This window comes from Salmo trutta, chromosome 35 (assembly GCF_901001165.1).
Source record: "Salmo trutta chromosome 35, fSalTru1.1, whole genome shotgun sequence".
Lineage (NCBI taxonomy): Eukaryota > Metazoa > Chordata > Actinopteri > Salmoniformes > Salmonidae > Salmo > Salmo trutta.
In genome coordinates, this window is record NC_042991.1 from 34,261,530 (window position 1) to 34,288,930 (window position 27,401).

At 42.3% G+C, this 27,401-nt stretch overlaps 1 long non-coding RNA gene and 1 pseudogene across 3 annotated transcripts; both read left to right on the forward strand.

Moving 5' to 3' along the window:
* Positions 1 to 27,401, forward strand: part of LOC115175202 (ryanodine receptor 3-like) — a 210,010-nt pseudogene that overhangs the window by 160,563 nt on the left and 22,046 nt on the right.
* On the forward strand, positions 22,205 to 24,036 carry LOC115175124 (uncharacterized). Of its 3 annotated transcripts, none has more exons than XR_003871915.1 (3): positions 22,205 to 23,168; positions 23,343 to 23,446; positions 23,517 to 24,036. It is a non-coding gene; the product is annotated as an uncharacterized LOC115175124 (long non-coding RNA). The 3 variants fall into 3 exon arrangements; XR_003871916.1 differs by having other exon boundaries at positions 22,205 to 22,889; positions 22,977 to 23,446; XR_003871914.1 differs by having other exon boundaries at positions 22,205 to 22,506; positions 22,629 to 23,446.

Sequence of the window (27,401 nt, forward strand, 5' to 3'; positions counted from 1 at the left end):
AACTATTCCAGAGCAAGCACAACTGATTCAACTTGTCAACTCATTATCGAGCCCTTGATTAATTGATTCAGGTCGGCTAATTCAGGGCTACAACAAAAATGGTGAAACATCTGGGGCTCCCCGAGGACAGGTTTGAAAACTCCCCTGCCCTTATGCATCACAGGATCACTCAGTGGCAGTCAGATTGAGCAGGATGCCCATCGTGGTCTGTAAATCTGAGCTGTGTGTGTTGTATTTTCCAGTGGATGATGTCCAGCTGTCGTGCTATCGCATCGTGACCTGTCTCTACTCACTGGGCACGGGGAAACACATCTTCATAGAGAGGTATGAGGCCTCATCTCATCAGCTACTGCAGGATAGAGGATGACGGTGATCAAATCTCTCTGGATTATTGGAGGAGAAAAACTCCATCCAACACAGACTGGAAAAATCACAATGTCTGTAATCTTTTATGTATTCTATGTTACGTTTGAGTGGGGAAAAAAAGTGGGGGAAAAAGTGGGGGAAAAAATGGACTGAAAGCTGAAACGCGTTGGTTCTACTTTTAGCAAAAAATAAATTCCATTGTCCTCTGTGTTGCTGAATCTCCTCTGTCCTTCAGAGGGCTGACTCAGCAATGTACACATCTACTGTAAATGTGAATGGACGGTGTGTGTGTGTGTAATAATGTATTTTGGTGTGTAATTGTGTGTGTGTGTGTGTGTGTGTTAATGTCTGTGTGTGTGTGTGTGTTAATGTCTGTGTGTGTGTTAATGTGTATGTGTGTTAATGTCTCTGTGTATGTGTTAATGTCTCTGTGTGTATTAATGTCTCTGTATGTATTAATGTCTCTGTGTATGTGTGTTAATGTCTCTGTGTGTATTAATGTCTCTGTGTGTATTAATGTCTCTGTGTGTGTTAATGTCTCTGTGTGTATTAATGTCTCTGTGTGTGTTAATGTCTCTGTGTGTATTAATGTCTCTGTGTGTATTAATGTCTCTGTGTGTATTAATGTCTCTGTGTGTATTAATGTCTCTATGTGTGTGTTAATGTCTCTGTGTGTGTTAATGTCTCTGTGTGTGTTAATGTCTCTGTGTGTATTAATGTCTCTGTGTGTGTTAATGTCTCTGTGTGTGTATTAATGTCTCTATGTGTGTGTGTGTTAATGTCTCTGTGTGTGTTAATGTCTCTGTGTGTTTTAATGTCTCTGTGTGTGTATTAATGTCTCTGTGTGTATTAATATCTCTATGTGTGTGTGTGTTAATGTCTCTGTGTGTGTTTAATGTCTCTGTGTGTGTTAATGTCTCTGTGTGTGTTAATGTCTCTGTGTGTTTTAATGTCTCTGTGTGTGTATTAATGTCTCTGTGTGTGTATTAATGTCTCTGTGTGTGTGTGTTAATGTCTCTGTGTATATTAATGTCTCTGTGTGTATTAATGTCTCTGTGTGTATTAATGTCTCTGTGTGTATTAATGTCTCTGTGTATATTAATGTCTCTGTGTGTATTAATGTCTCTGTGTGTATTAATGTCTCTGTGTGTGTTAATGTCTCTGTGTGTATTAATGTCTCTGTGTGTATTAATGTCTCTGTGTGTGTTAATGTCTCTGTGTGTGTTAATGTCTCTGTGTGTATTAATGTCTCTGTGTATTAATGTCTCTGTGTATTAATGTCTCTGTGTATATTAATGTCTCTGTGTGTATTAATGTCTCTGCGTGTGTTAATATCTCTGTGTGTATTAATGTCTCTGTGTGTATTAATGTCTCTGCGTGTGTTAATATCTCTGTATGTATTAATGTCTCTGTGTGTATTAATGTCTCTGTGTGTGTGTGTGTTAATGTCTCTGTGTATATTAATGTCTCTGTGTGTATTAATGTCTCTGTGTGTATTAATGTCTCTGTGTGTATTAATGTCTCTGTGTATATTAATGTCTCTGTGTGTATTAATGTCTCTGTGTGTATTAATGTCTCTGTGTGTGTTAATGTCTCTGTGTGTATTAATGTCTCTGTGTGTATTAATGTCTCTGTGTGTGTTAATGTCTCTGTGTGTATTAATGTCTCTGCGTATTAATGTCTCTGTGTATTAATGTCTCTGTGTGTATTAATGTCTCTGTGTGTGTTAATGTCTCTGTGTGTTTTAATGTCTCTGTGTGTGTATTAATGTCTCTGTGTGTGTATTAATGTCTCTGTGTGTGTGTGTGTTAATGTCTCTGTGTATATTAATGTCTCTGTGTGTATTAATGTCTCTGTGTGTATTAATGTCTCTGTGTGTATTAATGTCTCTGTGTATATTAATGTCTCTGTGTGTATTAATGTCTCTGTGTGTATTAATGTCTCTGTGTGTGTTAATGTCTCTGTGTGTATTAATGTCTCTGTGTGTATTAATGTCTCTGTGTGTGTTAATGTCTCTGTGTGTGTTAATGTCTCTGTGTGTATTAATGTCTCTGTGTATTAATGTCTCTGTGTATTAATGTCTCTGTGTATATTAATGTCTCTGTGTGTATTAATGTCTCTGCGTGTGTTAATATCTCTGTGTGTATTAATGTCTCTGTGTGTATTAATGTCTCTGCGTGTGTTAATATCTCTGTATGTATTAATGTCTCTGTGTGTATTAATGTCTCTGTGTGTGTGTGTGTTAATGTCTCTGTGTATATTAATGTCTCTGTGTGTATTAATGTCTCTGTGTGTATTAATGTCTCTGTGTGTATTAATGTCTCTGTGTGTATTAATGTCTCTGTGTGTGTTAATGTCTCTGTGTGTATTAATGTCTCTGTGTGTATTAATGTCTCTGTGTGTGTTAATGTCTCTGTGTGTGTTAATGTCTCTGTGTGTATTAATGTCTCTGCGTATTAATGTCTCTGTGTATTAATGTCTCTGTGTGTATTAATGTCTCTGTGTGTATTAATATCTCTGTATGTTCCCTCCAGGCACCTACCAGCCCTAGGAGAGTGTCTGGCCACCCTGGTAGGAGCCATGCCTGTAGCTTTCCTGGAGCCTGATCTCAACGCTCACAACCCCCTGTCTGTCTTCAACACCAAGACACCGCGAGAGAGGGCCAGTAAGTCACTACTCTGCAGTCACAATACTATCAGGACCAATCTATCAGGATAACAACCCAGATCCCCTTGCATTGACCTCCACTACATCCTTAGTTCTACTGTAAGGGCCGTTGTCCTGGACACAGGGCCGTTGTCCTGGACACAGGGCCGTTGTCCTGGACACAGGGCCGTTGTCCTGGACACAGGGCCGTTGTCCTGGAACATGCATTTTAGTCCAGGACCAGTTTTAATCAACGTCTGGGAAACCAGTCCTATGTACTGTATATTAACGGTGCATGATGGTGATCCAGGCTGTATCACATCTGGCTGTGATTGGGAGTCCCATATGATGGCGCACAATTGGCCCAGCGTCGTCCGGTTTTGGCCGGTGTAGGCCGTCTTTGTAAATAAGAATTTATTCTTAACTGACTTGCCCAGTTAAATAAAGATACAAAAATGAAAAAAATGACTAACTCTGTGCCGTTCTCTGTACAGTCTTGAGTATGCCTGACTCTGTGGAGGAGATGTGTCCAGAGATGCCTCGTCTGGATCGCCTGCTGAAGGACATCAACGACATCTCAGAGTCTGGAGCTCGCTACACAGAGATGCCACAGGTCAGTGGGGCTTGGACTGCAATTAGCATGCTGTTATCGCTATATCTGTGATTGCTATATCTGTATTCGCTATATCTGTGATTGCTATATCTGTTATCACTATATCTGTTATCACTATATCTGTTATCACTATATCTGTTATCTCTGTATCTGTTATCGCTATATCTGTGATTGCTATATCTGTGATTGCTATATCTGTTATCACTATATCTGTATTCGCTATATCTGTTATCACTATATCTGTTATCACTATATCTGTTATCACTGTATGTTTTACCATGAAGCTGGATGTTCCTCCTTTGTAACCAGCAGCACTGTTTCATGCAGATCTCAGCTTTAAGGAGAGTGGAAGTTTTGGATTGAAACATAATCAAGACAAAGGAAATAATTAGGATAGAGTAGTGGTGGGAAAATTATTTTGTTTGGGGGGGGACCCTCTGCACCCCCCCTCCCCCAACACAATTATTTTTCAATTTTCAATTTTTTTTAAGGAACTCAGTCCAGCTTTAAACTTACTCTTGAAAGTTGTAATAGTAGAATGTACAAGGTCCAATTTCTAAATTAGGTATTGCATCATCAGTTCCTCTTGTCATGTCAGTCATTACATACCTTGGACAGCTATTTATAACTTGTCAGAAATGTCCAGATCAACTAGCCCATGTCAGCTAACGTTTTTTTTAGCTAGGTTTTTTTAGCCCATGCATTTCGTAGTAATGTTCAAGTCACTGAAATATCACATGAATACACATTAGACATGGCAAAATGTATAGAATTGCAAGAAAATTAGCTTTAAAACGGCAACATTTACTCTCCCCTGTGACAAAATGTATAGAATTGCAGGAAATAAGCTTTAAACCTGCAAAATGTTCTCTTTACCAACAAGAGAGGGTTTGTGTCAGTTTGTGTCATGAACACTGCTTGTCCCCATATAAATATTTGTTGTGCGAGAGAAGGGGGGGGATCTAGGATGTTCCCCAATGCTGGATTGAAAATGTTTGGGAACCCCTCGGCTAGAGCCTTGATCAGCTGCAACATCTTGACTAACGAAACCTCTGGCGTGACGGCATTCATTTTGAGAATACTGTGATTATCGTGGTATAACTTAATATCACAATGATCGTGATATAGTTGATTACCCCGATAATCGTAATATTGTGGTTATTACTTTAATATGGCGTCGTCCCATCCCCATTCCCTCCAGGTGATTGAGGTGATCCTACCCATGTTGTGTAACTACTTGTCCTATTGGTGGGAGAGAGGAACAGAGAACTCTGCTCCACACACAGCCTGCTGCACCACCGTGTGCTCCCACCACCTCAGCATCATCCTGGGGAACATCCTCAAGATCCTCAACAACAACCTGGGCATCGACGACGCTCCCTGGATGAAGAGGATCGCAGGTGGGATACTGGGTTATTATTACCTCAGGGCTAACGTTTTAACAGAGGAGGTTTGGTGAACCACACTCGTGTGTTGAGGAACTTTGCCTTAATACCTGAAGACTTGTGTTAGCTCCCTGAGTCAATGTCTAGGCTTTAGCTCAGCGGGCTAATACAGTCTCATGGCACACAGGATACCCAAGTTTGAAGCTAGCAGGAGTTTGAACCTAGTTGGCCAAGTGTGGTGGGCAATATGATGAGTGGTAAATACTAAATGCTGTGTAGCATTGCCAGCCACACTCATTTTATGAAAGGATAATTACACTTTTTGGAGGTCTCGTGTAACAAGTCCTCAGTGAGACGAAAATCCGATTTGGTTTCTCCTGTGTCGTTGCAGTCTACTCTCAGCCAATCATCTGCAAGGCTGCAGCGGACCTACTGAGGAGTCACTTCCTGCCCACTTTAGAGAAACTCAGGAAGAAGACAGTGAAGGTGAGATGAGAGGAATTTAAACATATTCTTTGAACTGCTGTCCGTTTGTTCATTTTACATTTTCTATGGATCATTCACAAGGATCAAGCACACAACTGACTTGAATCCCAAATCTGTTTGTAAACATAAAGGTTTTATAACTTATTACTGTGTTATAACTGTTATTACTATGTTATAAAGGTGTTATAACTGTTATTATTATGTTATAAATGTGTTATTACTATGTTCTAACCCCAGGTGGTGGCAGAGGAGGAGCTGCTGAAGGCTGACATTAAAGGAGACACTCAGGAAGCTGAGCTTCTCGTCCTGGATGAGTTTGCTGTCCTCTGTAGAGACCTGTACGCCTTCTACCCAATGCTCATCCGCTACGTGGACAACAACAGGTAGTATAACCCAGCCAGTCTTTCCAACACACACATCTGTTGTTTAGGTTCTGGGAAATCTGCAGGCCTTGTCTAAATGTTGACTGAATTAATTTAGGATAGAACCATATACTTTTATGGAATTATTTACTTCAGGAGATCATAGTGAGATTAGATGGTTCAAATCTTTCTTATTTGGGATTGGTACCTGCAGATTTCTCCAATGTTTATCCTGTTATCTAGGCTACATAACACAACAGATGGTTATAGCTATGGGTGTTCATCTCATCTTTTTGACCATTTCTCATGAAAACGTCTGTCAAACTCCCACCAGATCCAGATGGTTGAAGAGGCCTGATGCTCAGTCCAACGAGCTCTTCACTATGGTGGCTGAGATCTTCATTCTCTGGTGTAAATCACACGTAAGACTTTTCGCTTTAGAATACTACAGATGTTAGTTCATTTTAGGTTATTTTCAAGTTCTGTTTGAAGATTTAAAAATCTTCTTGTTTGTTTCCTTCTTTACCATCTGACCCGTCGACAGAACTTCAAAAGGGAAGAGCAGAACTTTGTGGTTCAGAATGAAATCAACAACCTGTCTTTCCTGACTGGAGAAAGTAAAACCAAGATGTCCAAGGTAAGGATGGCGCAGGAGTTCGTTTAGCCAGTAGTGAGTAAAGAAAGGCATGCATAGTAGCTCTCTCCCTGTGGTTTTCTAGAAATCCTCGTTGGATGATTCTGTATATTCCTGCTTATTGCCTCATGACTCTGGAAAACCTGATCATTTTGGAAAAGTTACCAGAGTTTTCTCTTTCTCTCCCTGTCTCTTGCTCTCCCTGTGTCTCTCCCTGTCTGTCTCTCCCTGTCTGTCTCTCCCGCATCTGTCTCTCTCTCCCGCATCTGTCTCTCCCTGTCTCTCTCTCTCCCTGTCTCTCTCTCTCCCTGTCTCTTTCTGTCTCTCTCTGTCTGTCTGTCTGTCTGTCTGTCTGTCTGTCTGTTTGTCTCTCTCTCTCCCTGTCTGTCTCGCTCTGTCCCTCTGTCTCCCCATCTGTCTCTCTCTCTCCCTGTCTCTCTCTCCCTGTCTGTCTGTTTGTCTCTCGCTCTCTCTCCCTCTCTGTCTCTCTCTCTCCCTGTCTCTCTCTCTCCCCCTGTATGTCTCTGTCTCTCTCTCTCTCCCCCTGTATGTCTCTGTCCCTCTCTCTCCCTGCCCCTCTCTCCCTGTCTCTCTCTCTCTGTCTGTCTGTCTGTCTGTCTGTCTGTCTGTCTGTCGCTCTCTCTCCCTGTCGCTCTCTCTCCCTGTCTCTCTCTCTCCCTGTCTCTCTCGCTGTCTGTCTCGCTCTCTCTCCCTGTCTCTCTCTCTCCCTGTCTCTCTCGCTGTCTGTCTCGCTCTCTCTCCCTGTCTCTCTCTCTCTCCCTGTGTCTCTCTCTCTCTCTCCCCCTGTATATCTCTGTCTCTCTCTCTCCCTACCCCTACCCCTCTCTCTCTTTCCCTGTCTGTCTCTCTCTCTCCCTGTCTGTCTCTCTCTCTCCCTGTCTCTCTCTCTCTCTCTCTCCCTGTCTCTCTCTCTCTCTCCCTGTCTCTCTCTCTCTTCCTGTCTGTCTCTCCACAGTCAGGTGGTGACCAGGATAGGAAGCACAAGAAGCGGCGTGGAGAGTTATACTCTGTCCAGACCTCTCTGATCGTAGCCGCACTGAAGAAGATGCTGCCCATCGGACTCAACATGTGCACCCCAGGAGACCAGGAGCTCATCTCATTGGCCAAGATAAGATACAGTCTGGTGAGTTATACTACCTTATCCCTCTACCCCTGGAGACCAGGAGCTCATCTCATTGGCCAAGATAAGATACAGTCTGGTGAGTTATACTACCTTATCCCTCTAACCCTGGAGATCAGGAGCTCATCTCATTGGCCAAGATAAGATACAGTCTGGTGAGTTATACTACCTTATCCCTCTACCCCTGGAGACCAGGAGCTCATCTCATTGGCCAAGATAAGATACAGTCTGGTGAGTTATACTACCTTATCCCTCTAACCCTGGAGATCAGGAGCTCATCTCATTGGCCAAGATAAGATACAGTCTGGTGAGTTATACTACCTTATCCCTCTACCCCTGGAGACCAGGAGCTCATCTCATTGGCCAAGATAAGATACAGTCTGGTGAGTTATACTACCTTATCCCTCTAACCCTGGAGATCAGGAGCTCATCTCATTGGCCAAGATAAGATACAGTCTGGTGAGTTATACTACCTTATCCCTCTACCCCTGGAGACCAGGAGCTCATCTCATTGGCCAAGATAAGATACAGTCTGGTGAGTTATACTACCTTATCCCTCTAACCCTGGAGATCAGGAGCTCATCTCATTGGCCAAGATAAGATACAGTCTGGTGAGTTATACTACCTTATCCCTCTACCCCTGGAGACCAGGAGCTCATCTCATTGGCCAAGATAAGATACAGTCTGGTGAGTTATACTACCTTATCCCTCTACCCCTGGAGATCAGGAGCTCATCTCATTGGCCAAGATAAGATACAGTCTGGTGAGTTATACTACCTTATCCCTCTACCCCTGGAGACCAGGAACTCATCTCATTGGCCAATGAAAGATCCAGTCTGATGCGATACAGTACAGTACTATCATATCCCTAAAGCCTTCAATGATCATGTGAAGTAGCGTATGGATGTGTGATCACACTACGTCTGTATACTCAGATAGCCAGGCTTATCCCCAGCCACTGACTGTCATTTCTCACTCCTCCATCCTGTTTCCCTCCGACAGAAAGACACAGACGAAGAGGTGAAGGATCACTTGCGTGAGAACCTCCATCTTCAGGACAAGGTATCCTGGGGGGGGTCAAACGATCTGTTGTTCTGCACAGTGAACCCCCGTGTGTTCCTTTGTGGGGTGTGAAACCTCGGCATTTACTCCTCCACATGTATACAACAGACCAGGACATTCAACAGTAAACCAACCTTTCCTCTCTGCGGAAACAACGTGACCTGATCTTCTGATGTTTAAGTGGTGTCACATTATAAATTAACAAATTATAACGATTCTAATGTTTAATGCTGTGTGTGCGTCTGTGTTACATGTGATGTACCAATTATGTTTTAGTGTTAAACAAGTTGTTTAATTTGATCACAAACATTTGATGTTTTTGCTGATGATGGTTTTGCTGGTATATTTAATTTGATTGAGTAGCCAGCCAATTTACTCGTTGGCATCAATCAACAGTCCATTTAGCTGGGACTGAACACCTGGTGCTTCAACAACTCTGCCAGTGTGTGAGACTCTGTGTGTGTGTGTGTGTGTCTGTGTGTGCGTGCGTGCGTGCGTGCGTGTGTGTGTCTGTGTGTGTGTGTGTGTGTGAGACTCTGTGTGTGTGTGTGTGAGACTCTGTGTGTGTGTGTGTGAGACTCTGTGTGTGTGTGTGTGTGTGTGTGTCTGTGTGTGCGTGCGTGCGTGCGTGTGTGTGTCTGCGTGTGTGTGTGTGTGTGCGTGCGTGCGTGTGTGTCGTGTGTGTGTGTGTGTGTGTGTGTCTGTGTGTGTGTGTGTTTGAAGTCTGATGACCTGGCAGTGCAGTGGCAGATGAACCTGTATAAGGATGTGGTGGTGGAGAGTGAGGAACGTACAGACCCAGAACAAACTGTGGACAGAGTACAGAGCATCTCTGCTGCAGTCTTCCACCTGGAGCAGGTAAACTATAGTCAACAGCCAGGTTCCCTATAGTCAACAGCCAGGTACACTATAGTCAACAGCCAGGTTCCCTATAGTCAACAGCCAGGTTCCTTTTAGTCAACAGCCAGGTAAACTAGTTCCCTATAGTCAACAGCCAGGTTCCCTATAGTCAACAGCCAGGTTCCCTATAGTCAACAGCCAGGTTCCCTATAGTCAACAGCCAGGTTCCCTATAGTCAACAGCCAGGTAAACTAGTTCCCTATAGTCAACAGCCAGGTTCCCTATAGTCAACAGCCAGGTTCCCTATAGTCAACAGCCAGGTTCCCTATAGTCAACAGCCAGGTTCCCTATAGTCAACAGCCAGGTACACTATAGTCAACAGCCAGGTTCCCTATAGTCAACAGCCAGGTTCCCTATAGTCAACAGCCAGGTTCCCTATAGTCAACAGCCAGGTACACTATAGTCAACAGCCAGGTTCCCTATAGTCAACAGCCAGGTTCCCTATAGTCAACAGCCAGGTTCCCTATAGTCAACAGCCAGGTTCCATATAGTCAACAGCCAGGTACACTATAGTCAACAGCCAGGTACACTATAGTCAACAGCCAGGTTCCCTATAGTCAACAGCCAGGTTCCCTATAGTCAACAGCCTAGTTCCCTATAGTCAACAGCCAGGTTCCCTATAGTCAACAGCCAGGTTCCCTATAGTCAACAGCCAGGTAAACTAGTTCCCTATAGTCAACAGCCAGGTTCCATATAGTCAACAGCCAGGTACACTATAGTCAACAGCCAGGTACACTATAGTCAACAGCCAGGTTCCCTATAGTCAACAGCCAGGTTCCCTATAGTCAACAGCCTAGTTCCCTATAGTCAACAGCCAGGTTTCCACTCTATAAAGTCTTTATGAACTTTTATTTATTCGGTGTCCCATTGAGACGAATGTCTCTTTTACAAGGTTGCCCTATTTTACACCTGCATAAAGTACATAATAATGATTTAGTAATTATAACAATCAAAATGTGCATTGCAGACAGATTGTGAAGCTTCGTCATGTTTCAATGAAATGTACAGCTGTGACACTGTGTTTCTGAGCAACATCACCATACAGAATGAGAACTACTGTAAGCCTTGAGGGACACCGGAACGGGGAATTTCCATCCACAGAAGTAAATGTATAATGTAAGACGTAATGTTTTGCCCTCTAGGTGGAACAGCCTCTGAGGATGAAGAAGTGTGTGTTTCAGAAGCTGCTGTCCAAACAGCGTAAACGTGCCGTGGTGGCCTGCTTCCGCATGGCTCCTCTCTACAACCTCCCCAGGTAAGACTTCTATCACACTTACATACTACTCATGACAATTAGAGGTACACTGATAGGGGGGGGGGGGGGAAACGGGAGTTTTGACTAATGTAGGTCTATGTTGTCTCTGTCAACTTAATAAGATCAGTAGCCGGCTTCCACCCGGTTACTCAACCCTGCACCTTAGAGGCTGCTGCTCTATATACATAGACATGGAATCACTGGTCACTTTAATAATGGAACACTAGTCACTTTAATAATGTTTACATACTGCTTTACTCATCTGATATGTATATACTGTATTCTATTCTACTGTATTTTAGTCAATATCACTCCTACATTGCTCAATCTAATATTTATATATTTCTTTATTCCATTATTTTACTTTTAGATTTGTGTGTATTGTTGTGAATTGTTAGATACTACTGAACTATTGGAGCTAGGAACACAAGCATTTTGCTAGACCCTCGATAATATCTGCTAAATATGTGTATGTGACCAATAAAATTTGATTTGATTTGAAGATACGTAGATGAATGTGAGTTTGAGGTGTTATTAAATCCAAGCTTTTATACTGCCCAACTTTGTAACTGTGTCAACAACTAACCCAGAAAAAAAGTCCTCAGTCGTCCATCATGGTGTTATTGTCTCCATCAAATGTGATGTTTCAGTCCTGTATCTCTGTTATCTCTCAGTGAAGTTGGTGACATGCTATTATTAGTGTATCCACACGCTCGCTCGCTCTCTCTCTCGCTCTCACTCTCTTTCGCTCGCTCTCTTTCGCTATGTCTCGCTCTCTCTCTCTCGCTCTCTTTCGCTCTCTTGCTCTCACTCGCTCTCTCTCATTCGCTCTCTCTCTCTCGCTCGCTCTCTCTCTCTACCTCCCTAACCTTGTTCTTCCTTTCTGTTATTTCTCTCTGTTATACCACCTACAATACCTTTCCCTCAGATACAAAAATAACAATTACTTCCTGAACGGCTATCGGTACGTTTGGCTGGAAAAGGCGTTCGCTGACTCTAATTTTGACCACCTGTTCTCCATGCTAACGGTAATGTGAGACTCCTGGCTGAATGCTAGCCTGAGTGTCAGTCTGTTTCTGCTCTCTTGCCAACTCCTCGTGGAATTGTCATGCCAAACAGACTGGCACCCAGGCTAGGTTGAATGCTTCACCTCTCTCCCCTCCTCCATCTTATTCTCCAGGCTATGGACTGAGCCAACAGTCAACACCACCTACCTACTGCACCTACCACAACCTACCTCCAGTTTACTGCACTGTTGATTCTGATTGGTCAGCCTCAACTTACAGCCAATCAGTGGTCAATCAATGAGCAATCCAGGAAGCATTTTGCTTGTTTACATAAAGATCATCATTCTCATTTTGTCTTAGAATCATGGAATGTTTTTTTCTCATGTGATTTAAGTAACATAATGACTGTATTTTTGGAGCTTTAGGTATCATTTATTAACTGAAATAATATTTGAATACAGTGTTCAGTGTTTTTAGATATAATTTTAACCACATCCTCAGACAGTTTCTGTATGCTAATCAAGCCATCAAGGTTGACCAGTCAGAAGGGCCAGTGGCTACCACATCAACCAATCACCACCCTGGAATGCTCTTCCTTCCTGTTTCACCCTCACATCTCTCCCTCCTTCCGCCTCCCCCTTTCCTAAACTTACTTGGACACACCTTAACCTCATTCTCCTCTCCTTCTCCTCCTCTCATCCCTCCTTCCCCAGGCATCGTTCTATTAACCTCTTCGTGTTGGGCTATGTGAGACTATGGATAGAGACAGAGGAGTACTCCTTTGAGGAGAAGCTAGTGCAGGACCTGGCAGTAAGTACTGGGCATGTTGCGGTGGTGTCTGCCACCACCTCAGCCCTAGCCTCAGCCTTGCCCCCTGTGCCCTGTGTTGGCACCGCACCCCCACCAGCCCTCTCCGCCGACTGCCTCTTGAGCACGATGCCCGCCGTCGAGCTTCGGGATCGGGATCGCTTCCCGGTTCGCCTGGGTCTGGGGACCTCGCCTTGGGCCCCCAGACGTTCCCGAGGGCCCCGCGCTCTCTCTAGCTTTGTGGCTCGCTACCGGCAGAGCCTTGACAGGCATGACAGGCTCAACCTCAGGAGACTCAGTGGCAGCAATGGCTCCGTCTCTGCAGCAAAGCACGTGGCTAGAAAAACAGGCTATGGCATGGGCTATGTCACCACTACTACTACTACTGTGGTAAGAGGGGCAGCTAAAGCCCTCAATAGGTGTTAGCTGTTTGATGTCCGACGTCGACCCTACCAACTAGATGTTGTACAGTATGGTCTCTGCTGTAACTGGAATGTTGTACAGTATGGTCTCTACTGTAACTGTAAGTCTGTAGTGAAGTGGTCAAGTGGAGTGTGAAGTGACGTCTCCGGTGGCATGCTCGCGCACATCTCCGCCTGGATTCATACAGTATTGTGACGGGTGTTGAAATTCATTGATCTCACTGAACAAATCAGAATATACACTTGTAAGGAAGTAACCATATTTACACAGTACTGCAACATGTCATAAAACATGTCAGAGGAAGAATGTACAAGAGTAGACGACGACGTAACACATTCATCATCATCATCATCGTCATCGTCGTCGTCCACACACTGTATTTAGTAGTGCCGCATATGTTGGACCATAGTAGTCTGCATGCGTTTCACTGCTGGGTCCTGTTCAGTAGGGAAACAACGTTTTGAAACAGAGTGAAACAGGGAGCAACTACCTGAACCAATAATAACGGCTGCTTTTTGTTTTCTGTCATAAATGTTTTGCTACGGTGTGCCCTACTAAACAATACCCTGGTCAATTCCCCTGACAATGCACCCCCCCCCCCCCTCCCCCCCAGCCCTGGTAACACTGTGCAACAAAGTGGGACTTGAAAGGGGTGTGGTTAAAATGGAGGCGGGAGAGGGAGCAAGCCTGCTACAGCTGTATTAGAATAAATCCCCAATTAAGATCAATCTTCTATCACATTGGGCAGCACAATTGATTCTGAGTTCGGGCTTATAATGTTTATATGTGAAAACTATTTCTAAGGTGCGCACTTTCAGATTTTACGAACTCACTTGCTTGTTTAAATCCCTTGCGCTGCTCGCGTTTTGAAGTCCACAATGTAGAGGGGAGGGGACGGACTGAGAGATCAGCCAATTGAAATCAGCGGTTGTTTCGTCCTCTCCTGCCATAGACTTCCAGTCAAGTCCCGTTCTGAGGTGCTGTGAAACCAGAAGGTTCGACACAGAGAGAGCCGGCTGGTGGACAAGATTAGCAAGCAGGGTGTAGTCTCTAGTGGAAAGGCCAGGTGAAGAACAGAGATAACCTCCTGTCTTTAGCAAGCAGGGTGTAGTCTCTAGTGGAAAGGCCAGGTTAAGAACAGAGATAACCTCCTGTCTTTAGCCAGCAGGGTGTAGTCTCTAGTGGAAAGGCCAGGTTAAGAACAGAGATAACCTCCTGTCTTTAGCCAGCAGGGTGTAGTCTCTAGTGGAAAGGCCAGGTTAGGAACAGAGATAACCTCCTGTCTTTAGCCAGCAGGGTGTAGTCTCTAGTGGAAAGGCCAGGTTAAGAACAGAGATAACCTCCTGTCTTTAGCCAGCAGGGTGTAGTCTCTAGTGGAAAGGCCAGGTGAAGAACAGAGATAACCTCCTGTCTTTAGCCAGCAGGGTGTAGTCTCTAGTGGAAAGGCCAGGTGAAGAACAGAGATAACCTCCTGTCTTTAGCCAGCAGGGTGTAGTCTCTAGTGGAAAGGCCAGGTTAGGAACAGAGATAACCTCCTGTCTTTAGCCAGCAGGGTGTAGTCTCTAGTGGAAAGGCCAGGTTAAGAACAGAGATAACCTCCTGTCTTTAGCCAGCAGGGTGTAGTCTCTAGTGGAAAGGCCAGGTTAGGAACAGAGATAACCTCCTGTCTTTAGCCAGCAGGGTGTAGTCTCTAGTGGAAAGGCCAGGTTAAGAACAGAGATAACCTCCTGTCTTTAGCCAGCAGGGTGTAGTCTCTAGTGGAAAGGCCAGGTGAAGAACAGAGATAACCTCCTGTCTTTAGCCAGCAGGGTGTAGTCTCTAGTGGAAAGGCCAGGTGAAGAACAGAGATAACCTCCTGTCTTTAGCCAGCAGGGTGTAGTCTCTAGTGGAAAGGCCAGGTGAAGAACAGAGATAACCTCCTGTCTTTAGCCAGCAGGGTGTAGTCTCTAGTGGAAAGGCCAGGTGAAGAACAGAGATAACCTCCTGTCTTTAGCCAGCAGGGTGTAGTCTCTAGTGGAAAGGCCAGGTGAAGAACAGAGATAACCTCCTGTCTTTAGCCAGCAGGGTGTAGTCTCTAGTGGAAAGGCCAGGTGAAGAACAGAGATAACCTCCTGTCTTTAGCCAGCAGGGTGTAGTCTCTAGTGGAAAGGCCAGGTGAAGAACAGAGATAACCTCCTGTCTTTAGCCAGCAGGGTGTAGTCTCTAGTGGAAAGGCCAGGTGAAGAACAGAGATAACCTCCTGTCTTTAGCCAGCAGGGTGTAGTCTCTAGTGGAAAGGCCAGGTTAAGAACAGAGCTAACCTCTGCCTTTAGCCAGCAGGGTGTAGTCTCTAGTGGAAAGGCCAGGTTAAGAACAGAGCTAACCTCTGCCTTTAGCCAGCAGGGTGTAGTCTCTAGTGGAAAGGCCAGGTGAGGAACAGAGATAACCTCCTGTCTTTAGCCAGCAGGGTGTAGTCTCTAGTGGAAAGGCCAGGTGAAGAACAGAGATAACCTCCTGTCTCCTGTGGGTCGTCTGTGTAGAAAACCCCGATGAAGATCGTGGAGGAGGAGGAAGAGGAGGAGGTTGAGATTAAGCCAGACCCACTTCATCAGCTTATCCTTCACTTCAGCCACAACGCCCTCACAGAGAGAAGGTGGGAGAGATAAATTAGTGTTTTATCCAATCAATCTTACTTAAATAGGTAATAATTGTGTGATCTTAACTTATTTGTGTTATTTATCTCTACTGACTTGATACAAGACATGATAATGATTGGATAATATGTTATTCTCAACAGTTTCTTGGAAGAAGATCCGTTGTATATTGCGTATGCAGACATGATGGCAAAGGTACTGTACGCAACTGAGAATTTGAGCACACTTTGGCTGCGTTTACATAGGCAGCCCAATTCTGATCTTTTGCCCAATTATTGGCAAAAGATCTGATCTGATTGGTCAAAAGGCCAATTAGTGGCAAAATATCAGAATTGGGCTGCCTGTGTAAACACGTACTTTCATAATCAGACTGGGTTTATATACAATTAATACACCGTTGTCATAACTCTAGCATGTTCTCCTCTATCTCCTCAGAGTTGTGCAGAGGATGAAGAGGAGGAAGAGGAGGAAGAGGGGAAAGAGAAGACATTTGAGGTTTGAATCTGCCTTTATTCCGCCTCACTAACCACCAGGCTTAAAGCCTTAGATACCTTTAATAGGCTGTGGCTATAGGCTGGATAAATATCTGACTCCTGGAGACAACTGATAACTCGGTATTCATATCACAAAAGATATAAATGAGCTCTCCACAACGAATTTCAATAGAAAACTTGTAAAAATAGACAAGATCCTGCAACCATGGAGAGGTACATACTTGTCTATTTATGGAAAAATTGCCCTGATTAACTCCTTAGTCATATCTCAGTTTACTCACTTACTTATGGCGCTGCCATCAGAATAGTCTGCTCAATCTTTTGGGTACAACCAATTGATTACAGCATTACCCCAAAAATGGAGGAGGCGGGTGGCAGCGGGAGGAGGTAGGGAACTGGTCTGTCTGCCCAATATAAAGGTTGGCGGAGAAATAAATATAAAACTGGCAGAGGAATAAAAATAGCATAAATAGGAAAGTTTACCAGTTTCATTTGAGGACCAGGATGTTGACAACTGTGCCATACAGATTGCAAAATAGTTGGGAAGATATTTTTGATGTACCGATTCCATGGTACAGGGTGTATGAATTGATATATAAAACAACGCAAGATTTAAGACTTTGTGCTTTTCAGCAAAAATGATTTTATAGAATTCTTGCCACCAACAAAATGTTGAATATTTGGGGCATAAAATGATCAAATCATCAGGTAGCCTGTTTCTACATATCATTGATCTAAAATGGACACTACAAATAGTACTGATGGGAGATCTGGAGAGACCGGGTCAGTCAATTACTAATATACTAATACTCTTAGTAAAAGTATTTATCTTCAACTCGCAATCTGTGGACTCTATTCGATTAGATAGATTGAAATTGTACGTTAAACATCACAGCATAGTTGAAAGATATATGTTGCGTAGAAATCCGAAGAGGGTGGCCGGCAGAGATAGGTGGGATGGGCTGAGGGAAGCTGAGGGTTGATATGTGGAATTGGAGACAGGTGGGAGTGGAGTTGCTAGGTGGGGGATAGAATGATGGTCAAAGATAAAAGTATAAAAAAATTCAGTCAAAATAAAACATAATAAAAAGTACATTTGAATGACACTGAGGGGCATTGTTTTCACAGCTAATGCTGGTTTGCCTGAGGCTGATGCCGTGCAGGTGTTCGCACATATTTATATACACACACTCCCATTCAAATGCACACATACACGGACACACACACATGTAAATGTCAGACATGCACTCAAACATACATAGTTGGGCTTGCTGTTATGATTTTAGTTGTCCTTGATGTCCTTTGTTTTTTGCATTGTTGTTTTCTGTTTTCCTTTTTTTTCTATTTAGTTCATTTTCTTAGTTGTTGGTGCATTGGGGGGGTTCTTGGGGGTGGGGAATGGAATTAATATTATTTATATATTTTTTTATTGTGGGGGTGTGAGAGATCTGTCGACGTGCCCTTGACCAGGGCGTTGACCCTGGATGCTTCTGTGTGTCTCGCTGAATGGGAGTCTGTTGGATGACTGGTGTGGTGTAGCTGTTGAGCGGCTTCATTGCAAGTATATTGTATGTTTCGGATATTCAATAAAAAATGTATAAAAATTCAAGTTAAAAAAATCCTCACAGCGTAAAAATCCTCAAAACATGTATATTTTAAAGTTTATTTTACGATGTAAAGTGTTTTACATCACACAGGCATCTCCTTTGTAGATCATGTATTTCTCCCCCCAGGATGATAGATCGATTTTAAGAATGTTTTGCCGTTTTTTTTAATCAATGTGTGTGTGTTTGGGCCCACAGGAGAAGGAGATGGAGAAGCAGAAGATCTTGTACCAGCAGGCCAGACTCCACGCCCGTGGGGCTGCTGAGATGGTGCTACAGATGATCAGCGCCAGTAAAGGTGTTGATTATCATCTTTAGCTGCAGTATAGATAAAGCCAAATGTCCTTCAAATTAACAACTGTGTTCTCCTCTCTGTCCCCAGGTCGACTAGGTCCTATGGTGACCTGCACCCTCAAACTGGGCATCTCCATCCTCAACGGAGGTAACGTGCTGGTCCAGCAGGTTAGTCTACATCACATTATTACAGGTGTATTACTGTGTATTTTTGACACATCATTACCACAGATGTATTCCATCATCACGTCTTGCCAAGACTTTCTGCGCATGAAAACGTGAGTTTTACGATCCATTGTTTTTGGCAGAAAATGCTGGATTACCTGAAAGAGAAAAGAGACGCAGGCTTTTTCAAGAGTTTGTCAGGCCTCATGCAGTCCTGCAGGTAACCGTGACTACGCCACCCAAATAACCCAGAGTACAGACCTCGTCTCAGAACTGCCTGGGAATGATGATAGCCTTCTGATCAACATCTGATAAATCAATGTATTGTAACTTATTGATAAGCATGTTGGTTATACCCAATGACATTATAAATTGACCTTCATAGTCCTATCGCCACTGTTTATGTCAATCTTATTAATTATCCCTGTTCTGATGTGTTTCTCTTTGACAATGTATCTTATCTCCGTACCCTCCACAGTGTCCTGGACTTGAATGCCTTTGAGAGACAGAACAAAGCGGAAGGTCTGGGGATGGTGACAGATGAAGGCTCCAGTAAGTTTAGCGACAGGATGGCCAGCTGAGGCACTACCCCGAGCTTTAATAAGTAGTTCAATATTTGAGTGTAGCTTCCTTTTTCCCTTCAGCAGTAGGTGAGCTATCTTGGTTGCTGTTTGACACTTGGAGTATCTTTACTCATAAATCAAATCAAATCAAATCAAATTTATTTATATAGCCCTTCGTACATCAGCTGAAATCTCAAAGTGCTGTACAGAAACCCAGCCTAAAACCCCAAACAGCAAGCAATGCATGTGAAAGAAGCACGGTGGCTGGGAAAAACTCCCTAGGAAAAACTCCTGAGAAAGGCCAAAAACCTAGGAAGAAACCTAGAGAGGAACCAGGCTATGAGGGGTGGCCAGTCCTCTTCTGGCTGTGCCGGGTGGATATTATAACAGAACATGGTCAAGATGTTAAAATGTTCGTAAATGACCAGCATGGTCAAATAATAATAATCATAGTAATTGTCGAGGGTGCAACAAGCACGTCCGGTGAACAGGTCAGGGTTCCGTAGCCGCAGGCAGAACAGTTGAAACTGGAGCAGCAGCATGGCCAGGTGGACTGGGGACAGCAAGGAGTCATCATGCCAGGTAGTCCTAGGGCTCAGGTCCTCCGAGAGAAAGAAAGAAACAAAGAGAGAATTAGAGAGAGCATATTTACATTCACACAGGACACCGGATAAGACAAGAGAATACTCCAGATGTAACAGACTGACCCTAGCCCCCCGACACATAAACTACTGCAGCATAAATACTGGAGGCTGAGACAGGAGGGATCAGAAGACACTGTGGCCCCATCCGATGATACCCCCGGACAGGGCCAAAACTGTTAAGAGAACAAAAGTCACACCTTTCCTTTCCTTAGTTGTCCCCAAGCCTAGTCTAGGTAGTGCCGAAGTTTTCAGTGTTCGATTTCAGCTTATTTTGTTTTTTTTTCTCAGCAATAGGTCCAAGAGATGTCTGCTATCTTAGCTGTTGTCTTGACTCAGAGAATCTAGAACTTTAGGGATCAACACACACCGTTCACTCACTGCTCAGCAAGAAGCCAACCTCCTTCCATATGGCTAATGCTGGACCATGACATTGGCTTATCTCTCTCTCTCGCTCTGTTGTTTTATATGCTGGTGTCAACTTATCTTCTGAATGAATGGCCCTGGATAATAGAAAATTAACATAAAATTGCATTCGACCTTGTAATGCGATTTTTGTTTTTGTTGCATCCGTTTCTTACTGCTTGTGCTACAGTAATGGTAGAGCAGGGTTTCCCAAACTGGGTCCTGGGCCCCCCCCTGGGTCCTGTCCCCCCCATGGGTGAATCAGCTGTGTAGTGCTATGTCAAAAAACTAAACGTGCACCCCTTGGGGTCCAGAGGACCAGGTTTGGGGAACCCTGTGTTAGAGTCTGTGGTCCATGTGATTAATCTGTCGTTGTCCAGACAGTCATCAGGGCTGCAAGGCCTTGTGGCATCACCGATGACTTGGGGTAAGACAGAATATATGTACAGTAGGTCTATGCAGCAGGGTTGGGGTCAAGTGCATTTCAATTCCAGTAAATTCAGGAAGTATACCAAATTCTAATGACAAATTTTCCTCAGTAAAAGGCCTTGAAGAGAATTGGATTGGAATTGGTATTTCAGTATACTTCCTGAATTGGTATTTCAGTATACTTCCTGAATTGGTATTTCAGTATATTTCCTGAATTGGTATTTCAGTATACTTCCTGAATTGGTATTTCAGTATACTTCCTGAATTGGTATTTCAGTATATTTCCTGAATTGGTATTTCAGTATACTTCCTGAATTGGTATTTCAGTATATTTCCTGAATTGGTATTTCAGTATATTTCCTGAATTGGTATTTCAGTATACTTCCTGAATTGGTATTTCAGTATACTTCCTGAATTGGTATTTCAGTATACTTCCTGAATTGGTATTTCAGTATATTTCCTGAATTGGTATTTCAGTATACTTCCTGAATTGGTATTTCAGTATACTTCCTGAATTGGTATTTCAGTATATTTCCTGAATTGGTATTTCAGTATACTTCCTGAATTGGTATTTCAGTATATTTCCTGAATTGGTATTTCAGTATACTTCCTGAATTGGTATTTCAGTATACTTCCTGAATTGGTATTTCAGTATACTTCCTGAATTGGTATTTCAGTATACTTCCTGAATTGGTATTTCAGTATACTTCCTGAATTGGTATTTCAGTATACTTCCTGAATTGGTATTTCAGTATACTTCCTGAATTGGTATTTCAGTATACTTCCTGAATTGGTATTTCAGTATATTTCCTGAATTGGTATTTCAGTATACTTCCTGAATTGGTATTTCAGTATACTTCCTGAATTGGTATTTCAGTATACTTCCTGAATTGGTATTTCAGTATACTTCCTGAATTGGTATTTCAGTATATTTCCTGAATTGGTATTTCAGTATATTTCCTGAATTGGTATTTCAGTATACTTCCTGAATTGGTATTTCAGTATACTTCCTGAATTGGTATTTCAGTATACTTCCTGAATTGGTATTTCAGTATATTTCCTGAATTGGTATTTCAGTATACTTCCTGAATTGGTATTTCAGTATACTTCCTGAATTGGTATTTCAGTATATTTCCTGAATTGGTATTTCAGTATACTTCCTGAATTGGTATTTCAGTATACTTCCTGAATTGGTATTTCAGTATACTTCCTGAATTGGTATTTCAGTATACTTCCTGAATTGGTATTTCAGTATACTTCCTGAATTGGTATTTCAGTATACTTCCTGAATTGGTATTTCAGTATACTTCCTGAATTGGTATTTCAGTATATTTCCTGAATTGGTATTTCAGTATACTTCCTGAATTGGTATTTCAGTATACTTCCTGAATTGGTATTTCAGTATATTTCCTGAATTGGTATTTCAGTATACTTCCTGAATTGGTATTTCAGTATACTTCCTGAATTGGTATTTCAGTATACTTCCTGAATTGGTATTTCAGTATACTTCCTGAATTGGTATTTCAGTATACTTCCTGAATTGGTATTTCAGTATACTTCCTGAATTGGTATTTCAGTATACTTCCTGAATTGGTATTTCAGTATACTTCCTGAATTGACTGTAATTTAAACGTAACTGACCCCAACCCTGCTTTGTATTACACAGTATGAATGTCACTCACCACTTTTAATCATGGAATGAACTGAGTTCATTTTTAAATGAAGAAGTGACATTTATGACAAAGTTTCATCAGGTTTAGGAATCTAAACTGTTCTGTAGTTTCATCAGGTTTAGGAATCTAAACTGATCTGTAGTTTCATCAGGTTTAGGAATCTAAGATGTTCTGTAGTTTCATCAGGTTTAGGAATCTAAACTGTTCTGTAGTTTCATCAGGTTCAGGAATCTAAGATGTTCAGTAGTTTCATCAGGTTTAGGAATCTAAGATGTTCAGTAGTTTCATCAGGTTTAGGAATCTAAGATGTTCAGTAGTTTCATCAGGTTTAGGAATCTAAGATGTTCAGTAGTTTCATCAGGTTTAGGAATCTAAGATGTTCAGTAGTTTCATCAGGTTTAGGAATCTAAGATGTTCAGGAATCTAAGATGTTCAGTAGTTTCATCAGGCTTAGGAATCTAAGATGTTCAGTAGTTTCTTCAGGTTTAGGAATCTAAACTGTTCTGTAGTTTCATCAGGTTTAGGAATCTAAGATATTCAGTAGTTTCATCAGGTTTAGGAATCTAAGATGTTCAGGAATCTAAGCTGTTCTGTAGTTTCATCAGGTTTAGGAATCTAAGATGTTCAGTAGTTTCATCAGGTTTAAGAATCTAAGATGTTCAGGAATCTAAGCTGTTCTGTAGTTTCATCAGGTTTAGGAATCTAAGATGTTCAGTAGTTTCATCAGGTTTAAGAATCTAAGATGTTCAGGAATCTAAGATGTTCAGTAGTTTCTTCAGGTTTAGGAATCTAAACTGTTCTGTAGTTTCATCAGGTTTAAGAATCTAAGATGTTCAGGAATCTAAGATGTTCAGTAGTTTCTTCAGGTTTAGGAATCTAAACTGTTCTGTAGTTTCATCAGGTTTAAGAATCTAAGATGTTCAGGAATCTAAGATGTTCAGTAGTTTCATCAGGTTCAGGAATCTAAGATGTTCAGTAGTTTCATCAGGTTTAGGAATCTAAGATGTTCAGTAGTTTCATCAGGTTTAGGAATCTAAGATGTTCAGTAGTTTCATCAGGTTTAGGAATCTAAGATGTTCAGGAATCTAAGATGTTCAGTAGTTTCATCAGGCTTAGGAATCTAAGATGTTCAGTAGTTTCTTCAGGTTTAGGAATCTAAACTGTTCTGTAGTTTCATCAGGTTTAGGAATCTAAGATGTTCAGTAGTTTCATCAGGTTTAGGAATCTAAGATGTTCAGGAATCTAAGCTGTTCTGTAGTTTCATCAGGTTTAGGAATCTAAGATGTTCAGGAATCTAAGCTGTTCTGTAGTTTCATCAGGTTTAGGAATCTAAGATGTTCAGTAGTTTCATCAGGTTTAAGAATCTAAGATGTTCAGGAATCTAAGCTGTTCTGTAGTTTCATCAGGTTTAGGAATCTAAGATGTTCAGTAGTTTCATCAGGTTTAAGAATCTAAGATGTTCAGTAGTTTCATCAGGTTTAAGAATCTAAGATGTTCAGGAATCTAAGCTGTTCAGTAGTTTCATCAGGTTCAGGAATCTAAGCTGTTCTGTAGTTTCATCAGGTTTAGGAATCTAAGATGTTCAGGAATCTAAGATGTTCAGTAGTTTCATCAGGTTTAGGAATCTAAGATGTTCAGGAATCTAAGATGTTCAGTAGTTTCATCAGGTTCAGGAATCTAAGCTGTTCTGTAGTTTCATCAGGTTTAGGAATCTAAGCTGTTCAGGAATCTAAGATGTTCAGTAGTTTCATCAGGTTTAGGAATCTAAGCTGTTCAGTAGTTTCATCAGGTTTAGGAATCTAAACTGTGCAGTTTGTGTGTGTAAGTACAGTAGTTATCAATGTATATGAAAACATCTACACGTCTTATGTTGTCTGGTTCTGATTCAGTACCAATATGATACACTAAAAGCTTTCCAAGAGATATTTTTACTCCTAATTTGAGAGCAGGGGTTTCCTCCGTCCTGAAGTAGGGCTAAGACATCGTGCAGCATTTCTTTTCTTTTTTTAACTGTAACCTTTATTTAACTAGGCAAGTCAGTTAAAAACAAATTCTTTTTCACAATGATGGCCTATCAGGGAGCAGTGGGTTAACCTCCTTGCTCAGGGTTAGAACAACAGATTTTTACCTTGTCAGCTCGGGGATTCGATCCAGCAAACTTTCGGTTACTGGCCCAAAGCTCTAACCACTAGGCTACCTGCTCTAACCACAAGGCTACCTGCTCTAACCACAAGGCTACCTGCTCTAACCACTAGGCTACCTGCTCTAACCACTAGGCTACCTGCCTCTAACCACTAGGCTACCTGCTCTAACCACTAGGCTACCTGCTCTAACCACTAGGCTACCTGCTCTAATCACTAGGCTACCTGCATTACAACACACACACACACCTCCCCCACACACCTAACACACACACACACACACACACACACACACACACACACACACACACACACACACACACACACACACACACACACACACACACACACACTTTCTCCTAACACACTTTCCCTTAACACATCCTTCAGTTCTCCAGTTGTATAGTTCTGATAGTATATAGGATGTTATTGTCGTTAACCTAAGTACACACTAATTATCATCAAACCTTAAAAACCTTCCTTTTAACAGCGTGCCCTTGTCTCCTCACCTATGAGGTTAAAAACCTTCCTTTTAACAGGGTGCCCTTGTCTCCTCACCTATAATGAGGTTAAAAACCTTCCTTTTAACAGCGTGCCCTTGTCTCCTCACCTATAATGAGGTTAAAAACCTTCCTTTTAACAGCGTGCCCTTGTCTCCTCACCTATAATGAGGTTAAAACCTTCCTTTTAACAGCGTGCCCTTGTCTCCTCACCTATAATGAGGTTAAAAACCTTCCTTTTAACAGGGTGCCCTTGTCTCCTCACCTATAATGAGGTTAAAAACCTTCCTTTTAACAGCGTGCCCTTGTCTCCTCACCTATAATGAGGTTTTTACATTTTCTTTTTCTTCTCCTTTTTGAAATTCAATGTCTTCTCTTGCTTACATCTGCTTTGTCCGTTTGTTTGTCCTCTCCTATCATTAAAACTCATCGATGGCAGTCGACAGTGAGCGGGGTAAATAGACAATTCAGATGCTCCCAACTGCCATGCTAACATCTTCAATTCCGTCACCATATTGTGGTCCCTCTCTCACCTTCACTTCCCTGCCTCATTTGACCCCCACATGACCTGGAAGCATTAACCTATTGCTCTGGTCTGCAGGGAGGTACATTCATACGTATGCATGCGTTGAATGGAGACATAAAACTACAGGTTTACTTTGTTAACTCCTGTTAATAGTGGTAATTGTTACCTTTTCTTTATGTTGTTCTGCATCACTTATCTACATTCTACTAATGATACTTCTATAAGGCTAGCAATATTTTTTCCAAAGGTTTAACCTATGATTTATAGACTTGTCCACAGCTGAAGCAAAGCTTTGATGTGCTTTGGACTTGGGGCCTATTTCACAAAGCTGGTTTCATGTTTAACTTTCACATGGATGATATAGCTGCTTCAGAAATTGAATTCAGTTCTTCCCACATTTGCAAGTACTATGGAATGGAATCGCTTGCTGATTCTAATTCTAGTGTTCCACCTTTCTGTTCTGATTCTTTAAAAAAAAAATCCCTAGCATGTGTTGTCTTGTTCTAAGACTATACGGTATATGTGAAAGTTATCTGGCTAACCCCCAGCTTCCTGAAATGTCCTGGTGTTTCACCATATTCATTTCAATTGTAATTAATTTCAGAGCATTTTTTAAAACATTAGCACTTTAGATGCAGCTGTTATCTAAAGTCCCTGGACTTTTTTTTGGTGAACAACACAGACTCTGTATCTGTGCTTGCCACCTGCCTGTCTAAGAGTGATGGGTGCCGAGTGAGCAAGGGCACGACCCTAACTTGACATCCACGAGCCTAACTCAGACTTTCGCCTATATCATGTAAAATCTAGTTGCTCGCGGATCTCAAGGTAGGATTCGGCCATTGTTTTTCTTGTTGTTTTGGAGAGCAGTCTTCACCTACTTCTGTCCCCTCCCCAAGGTTCCAAAGTTCTGACGAATGATGACTTCACCAAAGATCTCTTCCGGTTTTTGCAACTGCTCTGTGAGGGGCACAACGGGGGTGAGAACTTTTATAAATGACTATTAAAACAAATATGAATATTGTTTTTGGTATCAATTTGGACCAGTTGTCAAATAAAATTCATCACAAAATTATCTGATCGCTCTTTCGTTTAGGTGGTGAAAGTACAATTTCCATGTTAGCTAACTTAACCATAACTCATGATAAGTTGATCACAACCAGGCTCCTACACTCCACATTATCCCAATTATCCCATATCATCCCAAAATCTAAATTTGTTCTTCACAGATTTCCAAAACTTCCTGAGAACACAAACAGGAAACACATTGACAGTCAACATTATCATCAGCACAGTGGACTACCTGCTACGCCTTCAGGTGATACACACTCACACACACACACATTCAGGTATTTTGTCTCTCTAAACCACAAACACACATTTGGTTATTTTGTCCTCACGACATAAACCATATTTATAAACACACATTCTGATATTTTGTCCTTGTAACCACACCCCTCCCTCCCACACACACACACACACACACACACACACACACACACACACACACACACACACTAGAAAGGAGAATGTGACATGTTTTCCCCAACACACTGACATAGTAATCCTTCTCTGTAGGAATCTATCAGCGACTTCTACTGGTATTATTCTGGGAAAGACATTATCGACGAGGCAGGACAGGTCAACTTCTCCAAAGCCTTAGCTGTTGCAAAGCAGATCTTTAACTCACTCACTGAGTACATCCAGGTAAGACCTGTCCACTTGTGTTTTTAATTGGGTTTCTACATTTTGCCTATATTCACTCTTTCGTCCCAAACGTGATATTTTTTAATTTATGATACTTACTGACATGTTTTTCATTGGTGTGATCTTCATAAATATTCACTCTATTTTGGGGTCATTTTTGTATTTGATTCTTGTCTTCTTCTTTCCCTCTCATCCCCCTTTCTCCTGCCTTCCTCTCTCTCTCTCCCTCCTCCTCCCCCTTTCTCTCCCCTTCCTCTCTTCTTCCCTCCCTCCCTCCCTCCCTCTCCCCCCTCCTCCCACCTTCCTCTCTCCCCATCTCTCCGTCCCAGGGCCCATGTATTGGGAACCAGCAGAGTCTGGCCCACAGCAGACTGTGGGATGCAGTGGTGGGATTCCTGCATGTGTTTGCCAACATGCAGATGAAGCTGTCCCAGGTAACTAGGTGTCCTCAGTGCTGCACCAACCATTCCAGTAAAGTGAGCAAAATAAAACAGTAAACTACTGGCCCAGTCCAGCGTCCTGTGAGCTACCCTGCTATCCTA